At 47.2% G+C, this 21929-nt stretch overlaps 1 protein-coding gene across 5 annotated transcripts in view; it reads right to left on the bottom strand.

Annotated features, from left to right (window-relative positions):
- Positions 1 to 21929, bottom strand: part of CASZ1 (castor zinc finger 1) — a 212273-nt gene that overhangs the window by 168764 nt on the left and 21580 nt on the right. For 3 of the 5 annotated variants that reach the window (XM_052791543.1, XM_052791538.1, XM_052791539.1), the window contains exon 2: positions 7042 to 7185. The exons of the other annotated variants lie outside the window; for them this stretch is intronic. The gene's annotated coding sequence lies outside the window, so the exon portion shown is untranslated. The remainder of the gene's footprint in view (positions 1 to 7041; positions 7186 to 21929) is intronic. 5 annotated transcript variants of the gene reach the window in all.

Consider the following 21929-nt stretch of genomic DNA (forward strand, 5'->3'; position numbering starts at 1 on the left):
CCAGACCTCCTTCCCACACCAGCCTTGTCCAGAAGAGCATCCCAGAGAGCAAATAGAGAGCCCAAATCCACGCGACTCTGAAAAACAAAGGGACTAAGGGCCTGGATGAACAGATGGGAGTAATGGAGTGAAGCAAACAAGGGAAAGAAAAATCTCCTCTCCTTTCTGGTGAACCCATAAAAAGTGGCACAGGGGAATGAGCAAGAAGTGGGTAGAAGAGAACAGGATAAAGGGACGATAGGTAGCATGGCAGGCTTCAAAGAGCAAGCCCAGAAGTTGCCAGGTGACTAATTTGCTGGGGTCCTGGGAAGCACCTTCACCTCTCTCTGCAGCTGGGAAAGGGGCGAGAGGCAGCTCTGCCAGGGGAACACCGTGTGGATTTTCAAAGTTTGGGTCAAAAGCCTGGGACCTCGGTGCTCTCCGCCTGCACCTGGAATGGTCCCTGTTCCTTGTTCAGGCCCTGCTTGGATAGCTGGTTCCAGGGGAGGGTAACTGGAATTTCCCCTTGGCTGGTCACCCCCAAGTTAGGAGTGCTGGGAAGTCAGGGAGAGGCAGGGGAAGCACCCCTCATGGCCCAGCAGCTCCCTCTGGGCTGGGAAAGCCAGGGATACAACAGTGTCACATGCAAAGGAAGGAGCCTCTTGCAGGGGAAAGCCAGAGCCCGGCTGCCTCGGGGAACAACAGGGCAGGCAGCAGCGCTGGGCTGTGCTGCTACAGTAGAAGATGCCAAGAAGCTCTCCTCACTCCATCCCCAAGACAGCTCTCTACCTTTATCCCTCCCTGTTTCAGGGATCGAGGATGTCCAGCTATCAGTTCCTCAAAGATCGGATGTCAGAGGACAAACACCCTCTGCCCCACACCACATGTGACCAGATCAGGTAGGATCTGCACTGCTCCACTACCAAATGGCCCCAGGGAAAACAAGTCTACCAAAACATTCCTCGCCTTTTGGGGCAATTGACTTCAGCTCCTGGCGTAACTAGCCCTGGTGAGGGAGGATGGCAACCAGGTTCGTGAGTAGGCTGTTCTCTAGGTCAGCACACTTCAGGGACATGGTAATCAGGTAGGAATTGCTCCCATGTGCCAACTCTTGTCAACCTTGCAACGCTTCGTGTTTTTCTTAAAGCCTGAGACCTTGCAAGTTGCATAAGATTTTTGTTTTGTACAACAATGTATGTATAGTGCTATCCCTCCCTCTGCTCCGTCTGCTCTCCCACTAGCAGGGCACAGCAACCTGAAATGCGATCTGTGTGCATCCTAAACACATAGAAACCTTGGTATTATTAAGTCTTATAATTGGGGGGAGGAGAGGAGTAGCTTTTGACTTCTGAAAGGACAAGGCTAGCAATATTGTTTGCTCATTTTACTTTCAAACTCACCTTAGTTTGTCCTCTCCTCTTTCCTCTTGTATGTTCTATTAATGTACAGCTAAGACAAACTCAGCAAGAATCACAAGACACTGGGACAGATCGTAAACTGCCCTGGCAAAAATCAGGATAGTTCTGCTGGCTGAAAATGCAGCTCTGATGCTTTACATCAGCAGATGGCTTACCTGTGGCTCTTAATGGTTAATATATAACTGCAGTAATAACAAAAAAAACCCCCAGCATTAACACATAATTTGTCAGAGGCAATATCCTAAAACAGTCTTTCCATATTCAGCTCAAGTAGTGAGATAAGCCTCACCTCCAGTACTGCCCTATGGGCTGAGCACCAGCTCTGGAATGAGCCCCCAATAGAAGACATCAGAGAACAGATCACATTCACTTTACAGTATTTGTTCATTTTTCAAATTTTTTGTTTTTATCAACAGATTTCTAAGAACTACACTTTGAACATGCATCTCCCTCAAACACTCGTGCATACTTAGCACTGATTGCTCCAAGTGCTTTCCAACCGGTTTTCCTTGAGGAACTCCAGCAGGTCAGCATCCCTGTTGGCTCCCGCTGGACAGCTGCCTGACGGACAGACAGATGGCCCCACATACAGTGCCTACCAGAGTTGAAAGTGTTCCTAAATGTTTAGTGGAAGCCTGCAAACTGGCAAAGCACTATTAACCTTTTCTTTTAGCTAGCTGTTTCATCAGGGTGCCACAGAATTGCTGCCTGCATCCCAGCTGAGAGAACTGCTGCTGGATCTAGTAAGGACAGGAAGAAATACTGTCAGATGGTTAAAGGAATCAGGAGATCTGGCTTCTCCTCCCAACTCTACTTCTGAGTCATTATTAGCATAAAATCAGGTTTGTTACATCAGTGAAGCTTGAGTAAATAAACCACGACTCATCACTGTGTTTTATTTTGCAATACCTCAGTGGGCTCCTCTCTACAAATAAACACTATTAATGCTCATTGCAATTGCAGGTATATGGGGAAGGAGAGTGATAAAAGCACCTAAACTGGTCTAAAACCTTTATGCAGAGCAGTAGGGCAAAATCACAGCTTTTTGAGGATATTGATTTTCACAGGACAGGCATTTAAAAAGAAGGCAACCCTTACCTGGGGAGACTAAAAGACAAATAAGTCGTGCCCACAGGTCTGACAGAGCTGATGGATAAGAAAGATTGGGAAACATCCTGATCCTCTTCTGAGGAGCCAAGCTGAAATCCTGACTCCACTGAGGTTTATGGCAAAACTCGTGCTTGCTTTAATAGCGCCAGGATTTAACCTCCATAAAGTTCAAGCGTGAAGACAGAAGCCTTAGGAAAGAGATGGCCACCTTCATCAGCAATGGCTCTAGGAGACTGAGAATACCATGAAGTCAGAAGAACAACTTAAGGTGGCAGGGAAAGCAAGGTCTGAACCCATGAAGGCCTGGCCCAGTCCTGTCTCCTCCACTACTGAACATCCTTTCTCCATCTGAGTTTTTGGGGCAGGCTGGTCTCCTGCATGACAGTCACCCAGGCAACTGTTGGCCCTCACTTAAGCACTGGGCCTCTTCAGGGCTAAGCTGCTCCGCATATCCGTACACATGAGCTCTGTGCTTGCACCTCACTGCACACAGGCTCTGTACTCAGAGCTCCTTCAATACCTGGGAGGGATCCTGCTCAGCTGATTTCCTCACTGCCAGAAAACCTCTTCAGCTTTTGCACCTCAGACAACTATTCTCTCTCATGTGGACGGTTGTAGGTGCCAAATTACTAGCTGCTGGGCATAGCAGGGCTTCTGAAAGGGCTTTGGGCTGTGCCTACCTTTCGTTCGAAACTAAATCATTCTGCGTCTCTCAAAAGCCTTGTAAGTGTTTCCTCCTGAAACCCTGGCATCAGGACCCTTCCCTGACCCTCTGAGCTTTTTCAACCTTAGATCCCATTGCCGGACTTGGCCCTCCATTAGGAGACTATATTGGCGTCTGCTGTTATCCAAGTGAGCAGGAGGTGCTAAGGACCTTGGTGGATCAGGCTTCAGTCCCACTCCCACACCAGATATGGTAAGGACAGCTATAAGGCCTGCCGAGCACATGATCCTCTTTCCCCTTCTTTGACTTCCCCCCATTCAGCTTTCCACAGCCGCCAACCAAACATCTGATCGAAGGCCCGGGGGAGGGAGTCAGAACTGTCCAGTCTGGTTATGAGTGAAGGTCATTGATCTAGCGCAGACCAGGGATGCGGAAAACAGGGGAGGGAGGAAAAAACCCTCAGAGAGAGAAAAGAGAGGGAGAGAAGCAGGCAGAGACAGCGCGCGAGTGAGCGCAGGGGAAGGCAGCGGAAGTGGCTGAAACACGGTTTCACACTCCAAGACCCAAGGGCTGTTGTCAACCCGTCCTTCATGCTCACATCTTGTCACACTAGAGGTCAGGTCTCCCAAGCGTTCCTGGAGAGCTGAGCTAGCCCATATGGCAGGCAATATGTTAACAATATGGATCAGCTGCTCGTCAGGGCCTGAGCAGATGGATGTGACAACCCTGCTCTTATCCCAGACAGGCTTTTAACATCCTCCCTCTCCTCAACTCAGCCATACCGGAAGAGCTCTGCCCAAGAACTGTTGCCTCCAGCCTAGGTGGACCATGGGGCCACAGGTCAGAACAGGCAGCATGGAAATGCCTGCCTTGCTTTATCTGGATGGAAGCAGGCAGGGTAGAGCTCCATTCAGACCAGTGCAGGCAGGAACCGGGCCAAACTTTTATCCAGTGAGAGCGTACTGTAAACGGAAAGACCTCGCTATAATCCAGATACGTGCTATTAACTCCCAGCCAGGGTGATACAGTAGATACTGTATTCAGATATATGTATATGGCATGTTACCACCAGATGCCACATGTTACAGTCTAGACTGAGTTTTGTAACTGCCTGGGAAAATTTTCTCTCACAGAACAAGTAATACATAAATAGATGTATATTTTAATGGGCAAGTTAAACTCCTCCTGGCAAAGGCAGGCAAGTTGATTTCATACACAGGCGGGTAAATTTCCACAATGATTTTGCAAGGCTGTTTCATATTCGCCAGCCGAGCTCAGGATCTGAGCCGTCAGGGCTGGCTGGGCTGGGCCAGCTGCAGTTCTGCAGAAGGCAGAGTTCCCACCTCGCTCCCTTAGCAATTGTACCTATGCAGTGATCCCAAGGATCCTTGCAAAAAAAAAAAAAATGCAGTCAGCCCAATTTAACCCCCAAATTTAGCTTTACTTTAGGATTGAAGCAAGGGGAAATATTTTGCAAATTCAAACACAGACAGAGCAGGTATTTCTAATCCTTTTCCCACATCTTTTTTAGCTTTTTTCTCCGCATAAAAGGCTACCCTTCATCAACTGAACAAGAAAACTCCCTCCAACCCTTATAGCTCTAGGACTAAACAACCAGCTTGTGCTTATAAACAGAGAGTGAAAAAGCAATCACAGCCTAGGGACGGGCTCTGGAGAACGTGCAAACAGCCTCTGTAGCCCAAAGTAAATTGAGCTTGTTTTGAAAGTAGAAGCCATACAACTTGCTCCAGGGCTGAAGACTGGAACACGGGGATTTCTAGTCCAGAGCATGAGCGATCGCAAAGCCACATGCCTGAAAGGCTAAATGCATCTCCTTCACTGAAGTGATGCTTGTAGAACTAAAGGGACCTCAGAAAACAGCTGGAGTCAAGGGAAATATTTCTATTGTCTCTCATGAGCTTCTGTCCCTCAGAAAACAGACCCAGAAGGACACTCAGCTTTGTACAGGCAATGCACCCAGTAGGTACTAGAAGGAGAAGGCAAACATCAAAAAGGATTACTGATCTGCAAGAACCTGAACCTTAAGGTTCACTTCAGCACTTAAGGAATTCGTGATCTATCAGTCTCCTCCTCTTGCCTTCTTGTCTCAGAGGTCCTGTCCTGCTCATCCGAGGTCCATGTCAGATGGACATGCAAGGCTTTCAATACCAGGAGCTACACCAGCAGAAACCTGTGAGAGGTGCCACAGGAAAAGCCCCTTGATGGAAAAATGGACCCAGAACCTATGCAGCAGCTTCCTCAGCAGAGTTTTCTCCCCCTGGATGATAGGCTTCTCTGGAGAGGCACATAAGGATGTTTGGCGGAAAATTCACCTGCTGCATTCAAACCTGAGAATTTGTATCTTATTTGGTAAAACCTCAAGGCTCTTCATGTTCCACTACCCTATTCCCTCGGGCAGGGCTCCAATTTGGGAAACTCTCTCGCCTCTGGAGGCTTGGGAAGGCGTGTGCCACTGCTCTAAAAGGGGACACAGGCACCAGAGCAGCCCACGCAGGGATAAAGGCCAGAGTTCCCTACATTAATAGTTCAAAACCAAGCTTTCCAAATAAAGCATGCCAGACCCTGGAGGAGTTTTAGCACTAGGAAGGTGTGGGAAGGCACAGTTCATCCATATCCCATCCTGAAGCATACTGTATTTACTGGCAGGTTTACTGAAAGCCCTCAGATCTGTAGGCTCTGGACACGTGGCAAACACTAAGCCCTGCTGAGCCTTAGAGGATCACAGCTGTTGCTCTTTAAGGTAGGACACTAAGAACATGAGTACATTCCCCCATGCCACACACACAGCCAGAGATGGACAGCGATAGCTGAAGCCCCAGACCAACATCTTACCCCTGTGACTTTTCTCGTCTTCCCTCTTGCTAAGGCAATACAGCCCATCCAACCTGATACTTCTAGTTCAGGTCTCAGCTGTACCTGTAACTCACAACAGCTTTGGATACACTGCTTTGCCCAAGTATCATTTATGGCACAGCAGCAAAAGACAGAGAACATGGTGACGCACAACCCCCACAGGGACTTCAGGTTGTTGATCTTCATTCAGGCATCATCACCATTTAATAGTGCCAACACAGTACAGAGATACCCCCCGACAAAACCTCTACCCGCTACAGAGCAGACATAACATTATACAAAGCCCAGACACAGTGAGGATCCTCAGCCCCTTCTATATGCAGCAGTACGGCAGTGCCACCAGGTACCTCCCAATTTCCCAAACCATTGAGAAGGAATACATTATCCCACTGTTGGTATCCTACAGCTGCTTTCTTCTAGGCCATGTTGTGCCATACCTTTTTTTTGTTGAGTGGCTGTGACGGGAGCCAAGCAGTGAAGAGAGTAAAATGGCTTTTAGAAACACAGAGTCCCACCCCCTCACAACCTTTCTGAGTTTCCCACCATGACCACAGACATCCTCAAACTCCTCTTCTTTTGTGAAACAAGTCAATCAGAAACTGTCCCACACAATACTTACCCAGGGGACTCCCATGCTAGCCTGTTCCGGCATACTACTTAGCTAATTGTTAATACTGCACACCAGCTCATTAGGAAGGAGGCTAAGAGAGGGAGCTGTTCAAACCAGCGCTTTGCTGTGTCAGCTGGGTGCCTATGTCTGTGCAAAAATGGGCAGCGATGTCAGGGATAAACCCAGTCCTACTTGTAAGCCAGCTCAAGACAAACCAACACCCCACCATGCATTTACCACCCAAACCAATGACTTTCAGCAGCTCTTCTAAACTTTATAGGCTAGAGATTTCCCAGGAACTGGAATGGAGCCTCTGGAGAGTCAAAATCACTCACTCCAGTCCTACTTCAGAGCAGACCATTTGATCACAGAACAAAAGCCAGTACCTTGCACTGAGAATTCACAGGCTTCAAGGTTCACTCCAGTGTACAAAGCCAGGAGAGAAGTCAGGTTCTTTGTTTTGGAGGTGGTCTCAGGTGAAGACAGTGTGAATTTGATGGCCTCCCTTCACTTGGTGAAGTCTCTTTGCCCTGAGGAGAGTTTCAAAAGGAAATGAATATTCCCTACTGAGCAGTACAAGAGCTCAGGTGAATCACGAGCATAAGCGATGACGCCGGCCTCAAATGCCACAGCCACCCACAGTCCTCAGCCCTTGGTCACACTCAACAGTCCAGCAAGGCAAGGCATTTCACGCAATGCCAAACACATTGCATCCCAGTCGTCTTCTCTGCCACATGTGGTGCTACCAACTCAAAAGTCAAGGTACAAACCACCTAGGTGACCATCCGGTGGGCCACACACTCCAACTTTCCCCAGAAAAAAATCCAGGTCAATCAGTTGCAGAAGCAGCCTACAGTACTAAGCCACTTATTGCAAAGAGCTTCCCCCCAAAGCCAGCTGAGCATTTCTGCACATGTGAGATATCATGGTGTTATCCCTCCTTTGTGGGGGAATCGTTCACTTGTGTTCATCTTACAACTACCAGTAGAACAGAGCTCTATCGTCAGTCTTGTACACCCCCACATCAAATGTAATTCTTCAGCCCCAAAGATGTTACAAATATAACCAGACAAGACAAAGGAAGAATTATTATTTCCAGTTTAGTGAGGCACACAGTAATTAAGTGACTTGTCAAAGGTCACTTGGCAAATCTGAGGCAGAATTGGGAACCGAAACTAAATCTCTCAAATTTTGGTCCAAGAGCTGGACAACAAAAGTCCCACTTCCCTTCCTGTGCTCCTTGGATGCACACTGCTACCTTTGCAACACGTTTTACCCTTCTCCACACTCTCCCTAGACAGTTAAGACAGTTCCCTTCCATTTCCTGCATTGGAGGAAATTAATAAATACACAGATTAAAAAGAACAAGAACTTTTACTTTACTTACAAAATTAAAAAATGTCCTAGGCTCCAACATTTGACAGAAGCTCAGAAGCTTCAGACTATTCTGTGAGGTGGGATTTGTAGACTGGAGGGTTTTGTTGGTGGTGTTTTTTTTAATTTCCATCAGACAAAAATAAAAGAAGCAAAACAAAAGAGGGTTGTTGAGATCAATTTGTGATAGGTGCCGGGCCAAAGAAAATGGAGCCAAAGAAGTCAGAACCCTGCAACCAGCAACCTTTGTGTCAATTTAAGCAAATATTGTGGCGTTTCCATGGCAATCCCTGTTTTGAATATCCACTACACTCACTTTTTAAAGGGCTTTTCCTGTTTGCGTTTCAACTTCAAAACCTGTAAATATTTTCAGCCTTAACACATCCCAACCTCCCCCAGCCTCTGAAATGAGATACTATCAAAGCTTTGACATGAAGTCTTCTGTCTGCAGTATCCCAAAGCTGTGAAAATTCACAGCAAAAGCAGGTTGGCAACCCACCACGGCTGGGGATAGCAGAAGCACGGCTGGACCTTTGTCCTGCTCTCAGCACAGTGTCAGCCTCTTTGCAGCAATAGGTACAGCAGCCCGTTCTTTTTCAAAACTGATGAGTGAAACGAGTCCTCGCAAACACACAGCACCGATAGCATCAGCCCAAGGCAAGGAGCATGCAGCAGGTGTTTTGCAAGCCTCCCTCCATCCCGCTTTGCCAGCTCAGGCCACCTCTGACCCGCTGCACCAGCCACGATTTCTGCTCGGAGCCTCTTCCTGTGACCTGCTCAGGGCCAGCTGCTCACACAGCCCCAGCACTGCCCCCCGGCCTGACCTGCGCTTCCCTCCCTTCCCTCTAACCTGAACTGAACTGAAGCTGTCAATCACAATGATTTATGCTATGCTGCGTCATGTGCAAGCGGGAACGAAGAAGAGTGGACTTTGTTCTCACTTGCAACCTGGGCTAGGGTGTAAATTCTCGAGCTTCCTCAGCAGCAGCTTGCAGGTACCTGCTGTATCACTCTGTCCTGCTCCACCAACAAAGAGCCCACTGGGGGAAGTCCTGGTGAGAGAAGCCCTGGTCAGGTGCTGGTATCAGCTGACAGATCCCAGCACCAGAAGCCTGGTGTTAACCTTCTCCCCGAAGCATAAAGCTGACCCTGCATCTAATGCTGCTTTTTTGCATGCATGGAGGGAGGTGCACAAAAACACCTTCTGCTGCGCTTCAGAGACATGTTGAGGACTTTCATCCCCAAGCCCCCAACTTCTAAAGCTTCAGCCTGTGCTGCCGGAGCGCCGCCCCTCCTGGCAGCCATGGGAGTGCACTGGTTAATTCTGAGTTTCCTGGCTGTGATGGATTTGTGCCAGGCCTCAAATGTTAGCTTAGTGTAATTTTTGGGAAGTCAATTTCCTTTGTTTTTTTTTTTTCCTTGGTTTTTTTTTGTTTTAGCTTTTTTCCTCTTTTCTTCTAAATTGAAAAGTAGAAGCATTTGAATGAGCGTCAGGACAGGGCCATCCATCTATCGGCTGTAGTTTCCCAAGGGCATTTTATAGGCACCATGGTACGTGCACAGAACAACCATGGAAACAAACACCAAGTGACTTCAAAAGCCGTTATGCTCAATGCCCACAGAGGCACCCTTGAGGAAGCGGTCCAGTCTCTCGCACAAACAACGTCACTCCTCAGTCCTGACCACCTCTGCCGCAAGACCAGGTGCTTCTGATACCACCAGCAGATGATGCATGATACCTGCTGTCCTGGCCAGCTTCCAGCTCAGGTAATTACATCCTACAGGAGTTTCAGCTGGATATTTTATCCCTTCTTCACTTCCGGCCCTTAGCTGCTGCACCAGGAGTTGCTAAAACCCTGTCCAGATCCACCCCGGACGTGAGTGTGTGCCAGGGGCTGGAGGAAATTCTGGGCATCCCTGCAGGTCTCAAGAGCCTGGTGCTACAGCAAACAACCTCCTCTAGAAACACACAACAACATACCTTCTTACATACATCTCATAATACCCCCACCTAAGAATGAGGTGCAGAGCTGGGAAAACAAAACGGGCCTGCCACACTGGGAACCAAGAATTTCTGGAGGCATGTGCTTAACGCTGCCCAATGGAGCAGTCATTTGGGACATGGACACCAGCTACTCTCCTTCCTTGAAGTGGAAACTCTCCTCCCATCATCTCACAGGCTCGGAGAAATTAAAACTTGCGGTGGCAGTGATGTAAGGCTAAAGCCACAGCCGCCAGTCTGCCTCAGCCAACGGCATCACATGTGGTGTTGAACGTACAGGAAAAGATGGGCCAGGCTTAGAGGACCCATGAGAACAATCCTAGCAGGGTTCATGACAGGCCAAATCAAAAGGTGAGGGTCTTCACTGTGTCTTTGAGCCCTCTCACCATGCTGCCACTAAAAAGCCATGAGCAGGAAACACTGGCAGGACAACACTGGATGCTCCCGCCAAACCCTGCCAACATGCATTTCAAAGTGCAGCCAAAGATGCGAGTCCCCCATCCTCCCGAGGGAGCTGTGCTTTGGCATTTGCCATAGCCACAAGAATTCAGAGCCCTTCGAAGCTGTCCAAGACATAAGGAGATGACCTGCTGACCCACTGTCCACTCAGGACAGCTCAGGAGTCCCCACGCTTGTAAGTGGGCTCTATCAAATCTCTGTTTTGTGCCCTCTTTGTCATCTTCTTTCAGAAGATTCTGGACCAGATCCTCACCTGGTGTAAAATCAGTGCAGTTTCGGTGGCTTCAGTGAAGTCATGCCAATTTAAACGAGTTGAGGATCCGGCCCTCCAAGTTACTGGAGTTGCCAGTTCTTCCTTTGGATAATCCTGAGGGTGATTTCACAGCAAGCAGCAGCACAGGCCCAGCCAGACTGGCAGGATCAGCTGCGCTTTTCTACCCCCCACGAGTAGGGCGGTCTGTGGCAGAGTCCCTACTGTGAGACCCTGCTGGAGCAACACTGGGTGTATCATCATCTGCTTCTTTTACTGTGTTTCCTTCTCTCTGTTGTTTAATGAGAGATAGATACAGCGCTGAGTAAATTACTCTAGGGTTTGGATCCAGGTTTTCTAATTGCTCTTACCAGGGGAGCTCTTGCCTTTCAGGGCACAGTGTCACACACCACACTGAGTACCCATACTTGCCATGCATTTGGAGGGTGTGCAGGAGCAGAGCTGGTCACGTGTCCAGCAGCAAAATCCAACCAGGTTGGGTCTTTGCTTCCTACTGTGAAAATGGACAACGCAGATCTGGTCTCCCCCTCCCTCCAATCCCACCAGCCTCTACTCCAAGGAAGGTAAAGAGCCCATCACTTCCTGGCAGCTGCTGAGTGAGCAGCTACAAATCCCTCCCTTGTCCCCAGTTCCACTATTGTCCTGCCATCTATCTGCACCACGTCTCACTGTTAGGGAAGCAGGCAACACAGGCGCAGGGAATGTGGCACAGCTTCAGCAGGCACTGGGTGCGCAAGAACTTTCTGTGCTCTGCCCTCACAAGTCCTTCGCTATCCCCCCCAGAGCAATTTTCTAGGCAACAGCGTGGTTGCATTCCCTCCCCTATCTCCTAATAAATATCATGCTAAGCAAGATGAGTATCTTCTTCCCAGACCAAGCAGCGTGACCCACTTTCTGAATCAGGGCAGATGCAATTGGGCCCTGGAGTGCTGGACCCCTCCCAAAGCAGAGAGATTTTGTAACAATTACAGCAAGAAGCAGAAGGAATAGAAAAGTAATAAGTGATCAAAGAGTGCAGTGGTGGAGCTGAAGCTGTGGGGTAATTACTACTCCTTGCCATCCTACGCTCTGGCATTTTCCTAGGACACCAAAGCAAGAGCCACGTGCACATTCACACAACATCTCTCTTCCACTGCCCTACATTCCTCAAAAGTAACAGGTCCAATTTCAAATTCTGGCTAATGGCTCAGATAAGACAACTGCTGCCCTCCCTGCACACCCACCCTGATTTTTCCCCTTCTCTTTTCCTTTCCCCACAGCAGAGCAGGAACAAAGTATTCAAATTCTAGCAGTGCAAATCCCCCCCTCCAGCAGACATACACATATGTACATCCTACCCTGGTCCCAGTGACAGCCTTAAGGCTTTCAAAAAGGCAGCTGTGCCCCGGGCATCCCAGCACTGACATCTGGCTCGTGTGCCAACCTCCAGCTGTCCGTGAGCCCCACTTCCAGAAGTGTTACCGGCTCTGCCTCCTTGTCCCCCTAAACCTCTCCCGACACAGAGCTTAAAGACCTGCTGTTCATAGGGGGGAGGTCTGAGCTGTGGTCCTTTATAGGTGTGGTAAAACAAAAAGCCCCTGCAAAAGACTTGTGCTTTGGGCCAAACTCTGCCTGGCTTGCTAGCCACACAGCAGAGAGAGGAGGTGGCTGGATCCTGATCCCAGCAGTGCTACTCTCAGTTTAGAGATGCTCCATTTTTCCAAGGAACAGCTCTGTACTTTCCCAGATGTAGCTGGGATCAGACTATGACCCAATGGGCACGGAAAACAATTAAAAGGAGGTGGGGTGAGTGTCAGTAATGCTCTCATTGCTTGAACCCGCAAATAAAACTTCCCTCCCAGAGGACTGCAAGCCTCCATGGCCAAAAGTGTATAGAAAATCCCATACCAAAGAGTACAATGTGCCATGATGTGCCTCTGTCCAAACTGGCTCCTGTACTGTGCTCAGCTCTGGGGCACCCAAACCCACGAGTCTCTGTGCCCAACGGGTACCGGGAGGCCCACCAAAGAGTCACTCATTCATCTCAGTCGCCTCCCCTGAAAAGCACAACAGGCAAGCTGCCTGAGTCTTACAGCAGCACCCCAGCAGCTCCAAATGAGACAAGACCCCCATACCAGGGATACACAGACAGCAAAAGACAGCACTTGCCTCAGAGCAAGTCTGACAGACAGACGAGCGACGGGCAGGGAAAGGAGCAGAGCTGCCATCGCTCACCCAGGAGCTCAGAGCTGGCACTGGCTTTCAAACCCAAGACTTCTCCCCTGCTCACTGCCTGCCCACTGGAACAAACCACCATCAAGACAATAGCACAGAAATACACGCTAATGGGTGCTTTGACCAGCACAAACAGTTGCCTTCATTGTCTGACATGGTGAGATGAGGCAAAAGTAACTTTTAAAGGATTTCCATGGTGATTTTTCTTCCTAGTTAAATAAAAGAATTAAAAGAAACAGAAAAAGAAAACCCTTTCACCCAAACTTCAGAGATAAAAAAGGGGTAAAAAATCTTCATCTTAATTCAAAATCCTATTTGATGTGTCGTGGCATGAAAATGTTTTTCACTGCATTTTTTCAGTGTGATCTCATGCACCCTGCAAACGGGGTACGCCCAAAACACCAGGTATTTTATGGGACACAAACAGAGCGCAAACATACACAATTAAAAAAAAAAATGGGATTGGTAAATATTTAAATTAATCAGAGCTGGCATCTGTGCAGCCTCCCCTCCCAGAGAGGGGGATGTTTGCAGCTTTGAAAAAATAAAAGTGAATAACATGACCTTTTCCTTCATGTTTGTTAGCTCACTGCAGTTTGGTGGGTTGGAGCAGCTGAGGCACCTCCCAAAACGAAGTCCAGCAAGTGCAGCCGGGGCTCCTCTCCTCCCTGCCTGGCACCAGGGGCTTGGGGCTAGCTCCAGAGCTGGTGGGGACGGAGCTGGCTGGGGGAGTTGCTCCAACCTGTTTGCTGTCTCACTCCATAATGCATGGGTTTTGTTGTGTTTTTTTTTTTCTTTTCAGTTTAATTGTTGGAGGAGTTTATGAAGCTGTTTGCCAAAAAACAATCGACTCCAGGGAGCCAGCTTACACAAAAAGGGTGTGTCGCTCGAGCGAGGCCATGAAGCCATGGAAACCACCACCTTTTGCATTTGCCCAGGTGAAGCCAAAGCTTTGTGGATGGCTTGTGAAATCAGCAGAGATCTGCAAGGAAGTGAAACACGTACATGCAAGTGTGCATTAAGCAGTCACAAAGGTGGCCCCGTCCACCAGCACCTAAATCTCCCATAAGCAAGGTGAATGCTCGCACTTTAGTAATGCTGATTTTGTTTGAAAGGTCACACAAACACACCAGAGAATGCACGAGGCGTTTTGCACGCAGCCGAACAGTGTGCACAGCCGGAGCGCTTGTGCTTCTCCAGATCGGCAGTGTGGGCAATGGCACAAGCAGAGACGGTTCTGCCCCTGCAGCACACACACACGCAGATGTGCAAGCTGGCTAAACTCCCTGCCAAATGGCCACATGACCAGACAAATGGGAATCTGCACACATGTGTGAATAAAAGGCACCACCACAACACATGCAAATGTCTCAAAAGCAGAGATCACGCCTTGGGTGTTTGTTCTGACCCACAGGAGGAAAGCTGGCAGCGATGGCAGGCAGGGGGATTGGTGAGGGTAGAAGGGGTGTCTCCCCGGGCCGGTCTGCAGCAGCGTGGCACAAGGACGGTGCCATGCAGGACCCCATGTCCAGATGCAGGAGAGAAACTGGGGGGGATGTTTGTCTTGCAAGCTGGCGTGTGAAGGCGGGTGGCTGGAGAGGGACCCTGGCTGCATTCTTCTCAATCTTAGAAAAGAAAACAGAGAATTCCTCAGAAGCACTGGCTGCCAGCCTGACTGACAGAAAAAAAACCCAGGAACAAAGCGCAGAGAAGGGATTTTAAAGCCACCCAGCTCCTGTGAACGTCTGCTCCAGGACTCTCCTGCTACCACCGGGAAAGGGAAGAGTGCTCTGAACTGCAGCTCTTTTGAAAGAGGTAACATCCATTATTCCCCACTTTCAGCTGCTGAAAGCGTGCTGATGACATTTCAGGTTACAGGATTTCATCCACTCTGGTGGAATACAGTCAGAGAAGTGAGCACAGGATAAAGCCTTACCAGGCCATCTCCTGCAGATAAGCACAGAGCATTGTGTGGCATACAGTACAACCTCGAAAAGCTGAACAGGCACAGAAACTCCACAAGAACGAAGTTCCACAATCATCCTCAAAATCAGAACTGGCCAGAGCCAGCAAGGAGCCAGATCTCTCTTCCTCTGGTTTGACTTCAGTCTGCCACATTAGCAGTGGGATGACTCAATCCTGGCGCTTCTCTTACCTGGAGTCAAAGGTCCCTGACCACAAACCACATCAAGAATCAGCTCCTGCACTCGATGAAGCCTCGAGAGAGGAGTACAGACCCCTCAACATAGAAGAGATGAGGGCAGCGATGTTTCTCTTGGTGCAGGGAAGCAGGGAAACCTTTGAAAGCCCATCACTACTTTTATGATTCACTATTCACTCCCACGCATATGTTTACACCAGATCCACATTTGTCTCCAAACGCAATGACCTGGCCTTTTCCCATTCACAGCCCCTTGTTTTCCCCTTTTGTTAGAGAATCCCAAGGTAGGTGCCAGCCAGACACCCGTCAAGTACTGTTTAACTGGAAGGTCCCCAGGGCCACCTCCCAGCAAAGGCAGAGCATGTGGCATCAGCCAGGACGTGGGAACAGCACCCAGTTGCTCCAGCCACCACCGCCTCCACATCTGGGCTGTCCCTAGGCATAGTCCATGGCCACTGCAGAGCTTGCTGCTCCCCAAGGGCAGCTTCCAGAGGCAAGGGGAGCTCCCTGGACAGGCGCTCCCCCAAGAAGGACCACAGGAAGGGCCCAGCAAGCCCATGAAGCAGGCAAGTGCCGGTAAGGCTTGGTGCGTCAGCCTTTCTGGCATCGACCTCCCAAACTCATTCAAATATTTCCCTTTTTTTTTTAATTTAATGTTCCCTATAATTCATCTGTCCCAAAAGATAATCAATAGAGGCCGTAATGAAAATTTGAGCCATATTTTATGATCCGCTGCAGGAGAAAGGGCCACATCAGCAGGACTAGCCTTGGCTTCCAGCATCATTTCTGTGTGCGTTCGCCTGCTTGCTGGCCAGATTCCCCCCTCCACCTGTCTGAGGCTGCTGACAGGGGCAGCCCCTCCAAGAGAAACTCCCGCCCTTCCCTCCTACTTCAAACAGCAGCTGCTCAAGCCGCAGTTGAAGACGTACATGTGGGGAAAAGGGAAGTTCCTACAGAGTGCGAAGGGCCCTGACCCAGCAGCCTTGGGGAACCTCCCAAACATCCCTCAACTTCTAAGCTCTGAAACAAATCCTATGGCCCTCAACCAGACCCTGGGGGGAATACAATGATCATGTTGCAGGATCTGAAGGGTTATTTCTACCCTTCACAGTAATTCCCTAATCCTTGGCACTGCCTCTCAGTCAAGCTGAGGTTCGCGCTCCTCTTCTCCCAAACATCACCCAAGAGTGAGGGCAGTCATTCATGGGGGCAGAAGAGGGCTTTGCCCAGGAACTGCGAAAGTCTAGAGCCTGCCATATGCTGCAGTCTGCAGTCTTTCAGGGCTCCTGCCATCGACAGCAAAGACCAAAGAAGCACTTTTGGGCTCCCAGGTTCAAGAGCAGCAACACAGTTACGTACGAGAGATCAGGGTTGGCTCAGTACCCTCCACTTCCAAACACTGAACATTAGCAGCCACAGGAGCACTCAGACTCCAGCAAAATGCTCATCTCTTCTCTCTCCTGTGCACCAAGGACTGTCATCTGGGTCTCAGTATTAGTCCTACAGGTACATTCAAGCTTTTGAATGGTCTGAAAACAGGGATGTGGAATCCCACTTTTGTTCAGTACCACTGGAAAAACAAGGGGGAAAAACAGTTCCAGGAGCCTAAAGCACATTTTCACTTCTTAAATATCCATGTCCAGTCACTAGGACTGTGCTCCTCCACACCCATCTAGTCCAAGGGGAACCTCAGGCAATCCCACCTACCTCTCTTTATTCCTTTTAGGCACAAATATTACAACTGCTCCCTAATTCATCCATCTTACTATAGTATATATTAATTTAGGAGCTGCGCTGACCTTACTTCCCCAGGTGGGTAGTGGCAAGGAGGCGCAACCACATCTCAGTGCCAGCCTCCACATGCTGCTGTGTGTTTTTCATTCCACATTATAAATCCCACAGCACTTTCAAGCACCTTCATCTATTCTCCTGGCACACACCTAGCAGGTTTGTTGTTTTTGCACATGCACACGGACGCAGCCAGGGCTGAAACGAAGGCAAAAGCCTCAGTCCTGTTCCCGGAACCCTTCTCCACCTCAGATTCCCAGCAGCGGGTCCCCTGTCCTCCCTCTAAAGGCTGGAGCATATTTCATTGCCTGAAGCTGCCGCATCCGCAGGGAGCCGGAGGTAACAAAACCGTCTTTGATTTGGCCAAGGGAAAAATATCAGAAGTGAAAGGCCGGAGTGAGGAATTTATAACAGCAGCTAAGGCAGCAAAAATACAAGCGCCTGACCAGAAGCTGCCCTCCTGCTCAGCATGTCATGTCGTTCAGCTTCCCATGTGTCTTGGAGGGGCAGGATGTTGCAGAGAGCACAGCCAGAAACCACCAATTTTCTACACACACGAGCGTACTGAGACCCCTGCTAAACAGCACTCAGCCCTGAGGCATAAGCTGGAAAGCCAAGAAGCCTCTGCTCACCCAGAGGTGCAGGTGGTGATCTCATATTATCTTACTGCTTGAGACTGTTGCCTTTTCTTTTCAAAAGTGATGTAGCAGCATTGTGCAGGTATATTGGTGATACTCTACCTCCCAAGGTAGAAAATGCTCTCTGTCCTGGACTGGCAGCCTGAATCCTCGTAACCAGTGGTCTGCAAGAGCAATAGCCAAATATTTCCTCCTTTCTTTTCTCTTGGAAACTTAAAAATCAACCATCTTTGTTTAAAAAATACAACACAATATTCAACTTAATTGTTGCTTCCAATACATAACTAAGGTGACAGATTTGCAAGATGTGTGACAGAAGGACTGTGAATCCAGAGGACATGGGTGAGCAGCTTCGTGCTTTAAACTCATACAGGAAAGGGGACTGAAATCCCAAGCACGACTAGGAAAGCACTGCGGTCTCTGAAGCCCCATGTCACAATCACATACAGCCATCCTCCTTTTTTGGAGCTGACCTTTTTTTGTGCTGCCAACAAAGTAGGCCTTGTACTGATACAGATACCTGCCTACAAGAAACTTAGGGAAAAGCATGCAGGGATGTAACATGGTTGTTGCAGTCACTGCTAACTTGCCCCAGATTTGAACTGGTGACCCTTACTAATATCATCCAGTCCCTTGATATCCTCAGGGAGCAATCAGCACATTTTATTAACCCAGCCAATTTTAGAAGTGCATACGCAGTATTCTAGTTACTTGTTACAATTATGCATTATAGGTCCATTTCATACATATGCTTATGCTGAAGTGATGTGCAGTACTTTAAGACCGTTATAATGCCATCAGACCAACTGCATGAGGATCACGGGGCTGAACGAGCTCTGGCTTTCTCAGAGCACAGAGCATACCCAGTGTCTACAGACGTCACATACTCTAACCTAACAGAAAGCCTCAGAGATCCCCACAACCAAATCCATTTTTTAAAATGACATGTTTCCACCTATTGGTCCCCAGAGTGAACTAATTGCTTTTGCTAGTTTTAAAAGCCAGAGTTATTTCACTGAAAAAAATGAGCAAGTGCATGGGAACTCAGAGACGTCCTTAGATTTCTGACGTAAAATCATCATATATGCAGACATATTTGTTGCCCAAACAGCCAAACTTCCAGCTTTACTGCATGACATGCCACGCCACAGGGGAATTCTTCACTTCACAGTGAAGGTGGGAAAACAAGGAGTTAAAGTAACCTGACCAAACTCAAATAGCAATTTAGAGCTAGGAGAAGATAAGATTTCTGTCTGTGCTCTAACCACCAGGTTATCCCCTTCTTTGCTAAGTAAACTTCTCATTCTAAGGGGAGACTGCTATTTCCACTTAAAGAGTGGTGTTTTGTTTTGTGTTTTTTTAAATTGCCTTTTTTTTTTACGTTTTATTTATTTTTTTAAAGATGACACTCTACAACAGGGAAGCTGCTCGGCAGGGGGTCAATCCAGGACTGTGCTTAGGTTACTATCTGGTTCAGAAAAAGACTCACTAGGAAGATGGCCAGCAAGAACTGAAGCATTTTTCTGCATCCTGAAATAGCAAGACAGTCCGAGTCTACCACCCCTGCAAACACACACCTACAAGTTCAGATGCCCTGTAGACAAAATTGCCCAGAATCCAGTTCCAGACCTACCTGCTCTGGTGTACAGGTTGGATAGTCATTTACAGTCCAGAACAAACTATTTACAGACAATACAAATGTACAAATTATGTATAGTAACAAAATCCCAAAAAATCCCAGACAAAAATTAAATTAGAGGAACAAACTTTTCAGAGATGATAACTAGAGGAAAAAAGTGTATGTCTCTTCAGAAATCTGTACTTACCTGTAGCAGGAAGCAACCATACATTCTGGGTGCAGAAGCACATCTGGGGACATGCTCATCACATAGTTCTTGTGAAAACCAGTCCTCACTGTTGAGCAGAAACCCAATGGGAAGCAAGAAATCCCTACTTCTTTCTAGGTAAAAGCAGTTCAGCCCCACCATTTGCTGGGAAAGTTTTAGGTGAGATTCCTTTTCCCAGCTCTGAGTGAATTGCTTTTTACTCTGATGAAGCTCACCTCTCTTTCAAAGGAACCACAGCTGAAGGTGACCATTGCTAACATTTTTATTATCCTTTTATGAACGTGTTAACCTTAATTCATAAATGCTCTACAGAGCGAATTTCCTTGTATTTTGTTTTTCATACTTGATTAACAGTATTCCAGAAACATGGATTTTTAAAATGTGCATAAGAAGTTACCTCATATTAACTTGTACTGGTTTAATGCAGAGCTACCTCTCTTATTTTTATTTGGATTTTGTAGAAATTTGTTACTAATTAATTTGAACTGAGCCAAAATAATTGTTACCATGCAGGCTATCAGTTTAACTACCACATCTCAAGTTAAACAGGTATAAATGTTTTATACATAAAAGGCTTTAGATTATATAATACAAACACATCTTCTACTTTCTCCCTTTTTTCACCACTTACATTGCAGATTTCCTTTGGGAATTGATGTGTTGGACAGTGGGAAAAAAAGCCAGTTGCACTGTGCACTTGGAGGTCTCTGTTGCCATGTTTACAATGCACATGAAGTTTGGAAAATTTGCTTAAAGTAAGCACTTTCTTCCCCAGTTCATTTTTTAATGGATGTTTTCCTTTCAAGATTCTTATTTATAAAGATCCTCTTTTGTTTTCCAAAACCTAGACTTTATGGAGGAAACATCCTGCCCTCAAATCATCATTTCCAGGCAAAGGAAAGCTGCTTAAGATGTTACCTGCTTATTGCGCACACATACCTCTACACAGAGATTCTTAATCTTCACCCACCCAAGATTAAGGCAATGCAAATTATGAAATCGATACCAATACAGACAGCAACATGCATTAGAGTTTCAATGTTTTTGTTATATTTTTTCCTAAACTATTAAAGCAGTATGATTTTAATGTGATTGTTGTTTGTGCAATACAAATTCTCTGTTGTTTGATGCTATGAGTACTTATGCAAATGCCCCATTTTCCTTAGAGAAACCCTTCCTTTGACACCTCATGTGAGCAAAGAAAATATTTGAGTGTTTGCGAGATGAGGATCCATTTATATTTAAGGCTCCATTACTGATCAGGAGGCAAAGAGTGTCCTTAAGGTGGATATAAATTATAGTTATACTAATTTTAAGGCCCTCAGTCTCTGTCCTAGTGATGTAGCAGAAGAGCTTTTGAATAAAGGAGATTCTTCTCTCACAGCAGTTTCAGTTCTTTTCTTTCATTAATCAAAACCTCTCATATATATATATATATGTTTTCTCTCTATATGCATGTCTGAATACCTCTTTGAGGTTTAACACTCCTGCACCTAAGATTCAAACATAACAAATCAAAAATCATTTTGCAAGCAACTACAACAGGCATTTCCAGAAGTTACATCACATAACAAGTCATGCAATTAAACTTTAATGAAAAAATAAAAACAAAAACACCAAGCAGCCCCTAGTGCTTGTTTTGTCTTTCAAACAATCTATCATAAAAAAGCAGGATGTTAAAATGGAAGAACCTCTGACTAAAGCTGTGCTGTAAACAGTTTTTTCCTAATGAATTCCACCTCTTTACTCCACTGAATCAGCAGAGCCGGATGGAATTTCTCTCCTCTCTTCCTTCTCTCTGTATAAAAGGATGTACTGCTGATAAAACTAGTAACCCATGAAGATCACTTCCCCGAGGTGAGATGCCTCCTGCCAGCATTTCTGCTCTCAGGAGGTTATAGTCTAACACCCTTCTTCCTCCCCAAGATGCAGCGCCTTGCTCTCCAAGCTGGCCCCTTGAAACCAGCAGGACCTTCGGTATTGTAATGTGAGAGCTGGTGCAGGCAGGAATAATAGAATATGTCTTACGGCAACTAGAAATGTTCATGCACATGCGTATTTGTCTTATAAAAAGTACAGACCCAGTTCTTCCGAATTTCTAAGCACCTGCAGCTTTGAGAGGCTTCTGCTGGAGTTGTAAGTCTTAAACACCTCTCCAAAACGGGTGCCTGAACTTCGACATTCTGCTCCTGTTTTTCAATCTCACCCTCTGCTTTTATTTTTCCACACCTGCAAATGGTATCCCTTTAAAATCAAACCTTTTATTTCATGTCTGCTGAGATCATATCATTTGATGAAAGGTAACTGTGGTTTACACGAGGACAAGAGAACAGAAAGGGGTTGTCATTTCCAAAATATTGTTAGGAAAGGCAAGAAGGAAGCAGAAGGGTCACAGTTGGACCATGAAAACCACTAAGGCCCCGGACTAGAAGAGACAAATACGCAGAAACACTTGAGCTGTTCCACTGGCTCCAGTTCATTCACGGCTGCAGAAACAGGACTTAGCACAGCGAGAAGTAA

Source organism: Harpia harpyja, chromosome 7 (assembly GCF_026419915.1).
Source record: "Harpia harpyja isolate bHarHar1 chromosome 7, bHarHar1 primary haplotype, whole genome shotgun sequence".
Classification (NCBI taxonomy): Eukaryota; Metazoa; Chordata; class Aves; order Accipitriformes; family Accipitridae; genus Harpia; species Harpia harpyja.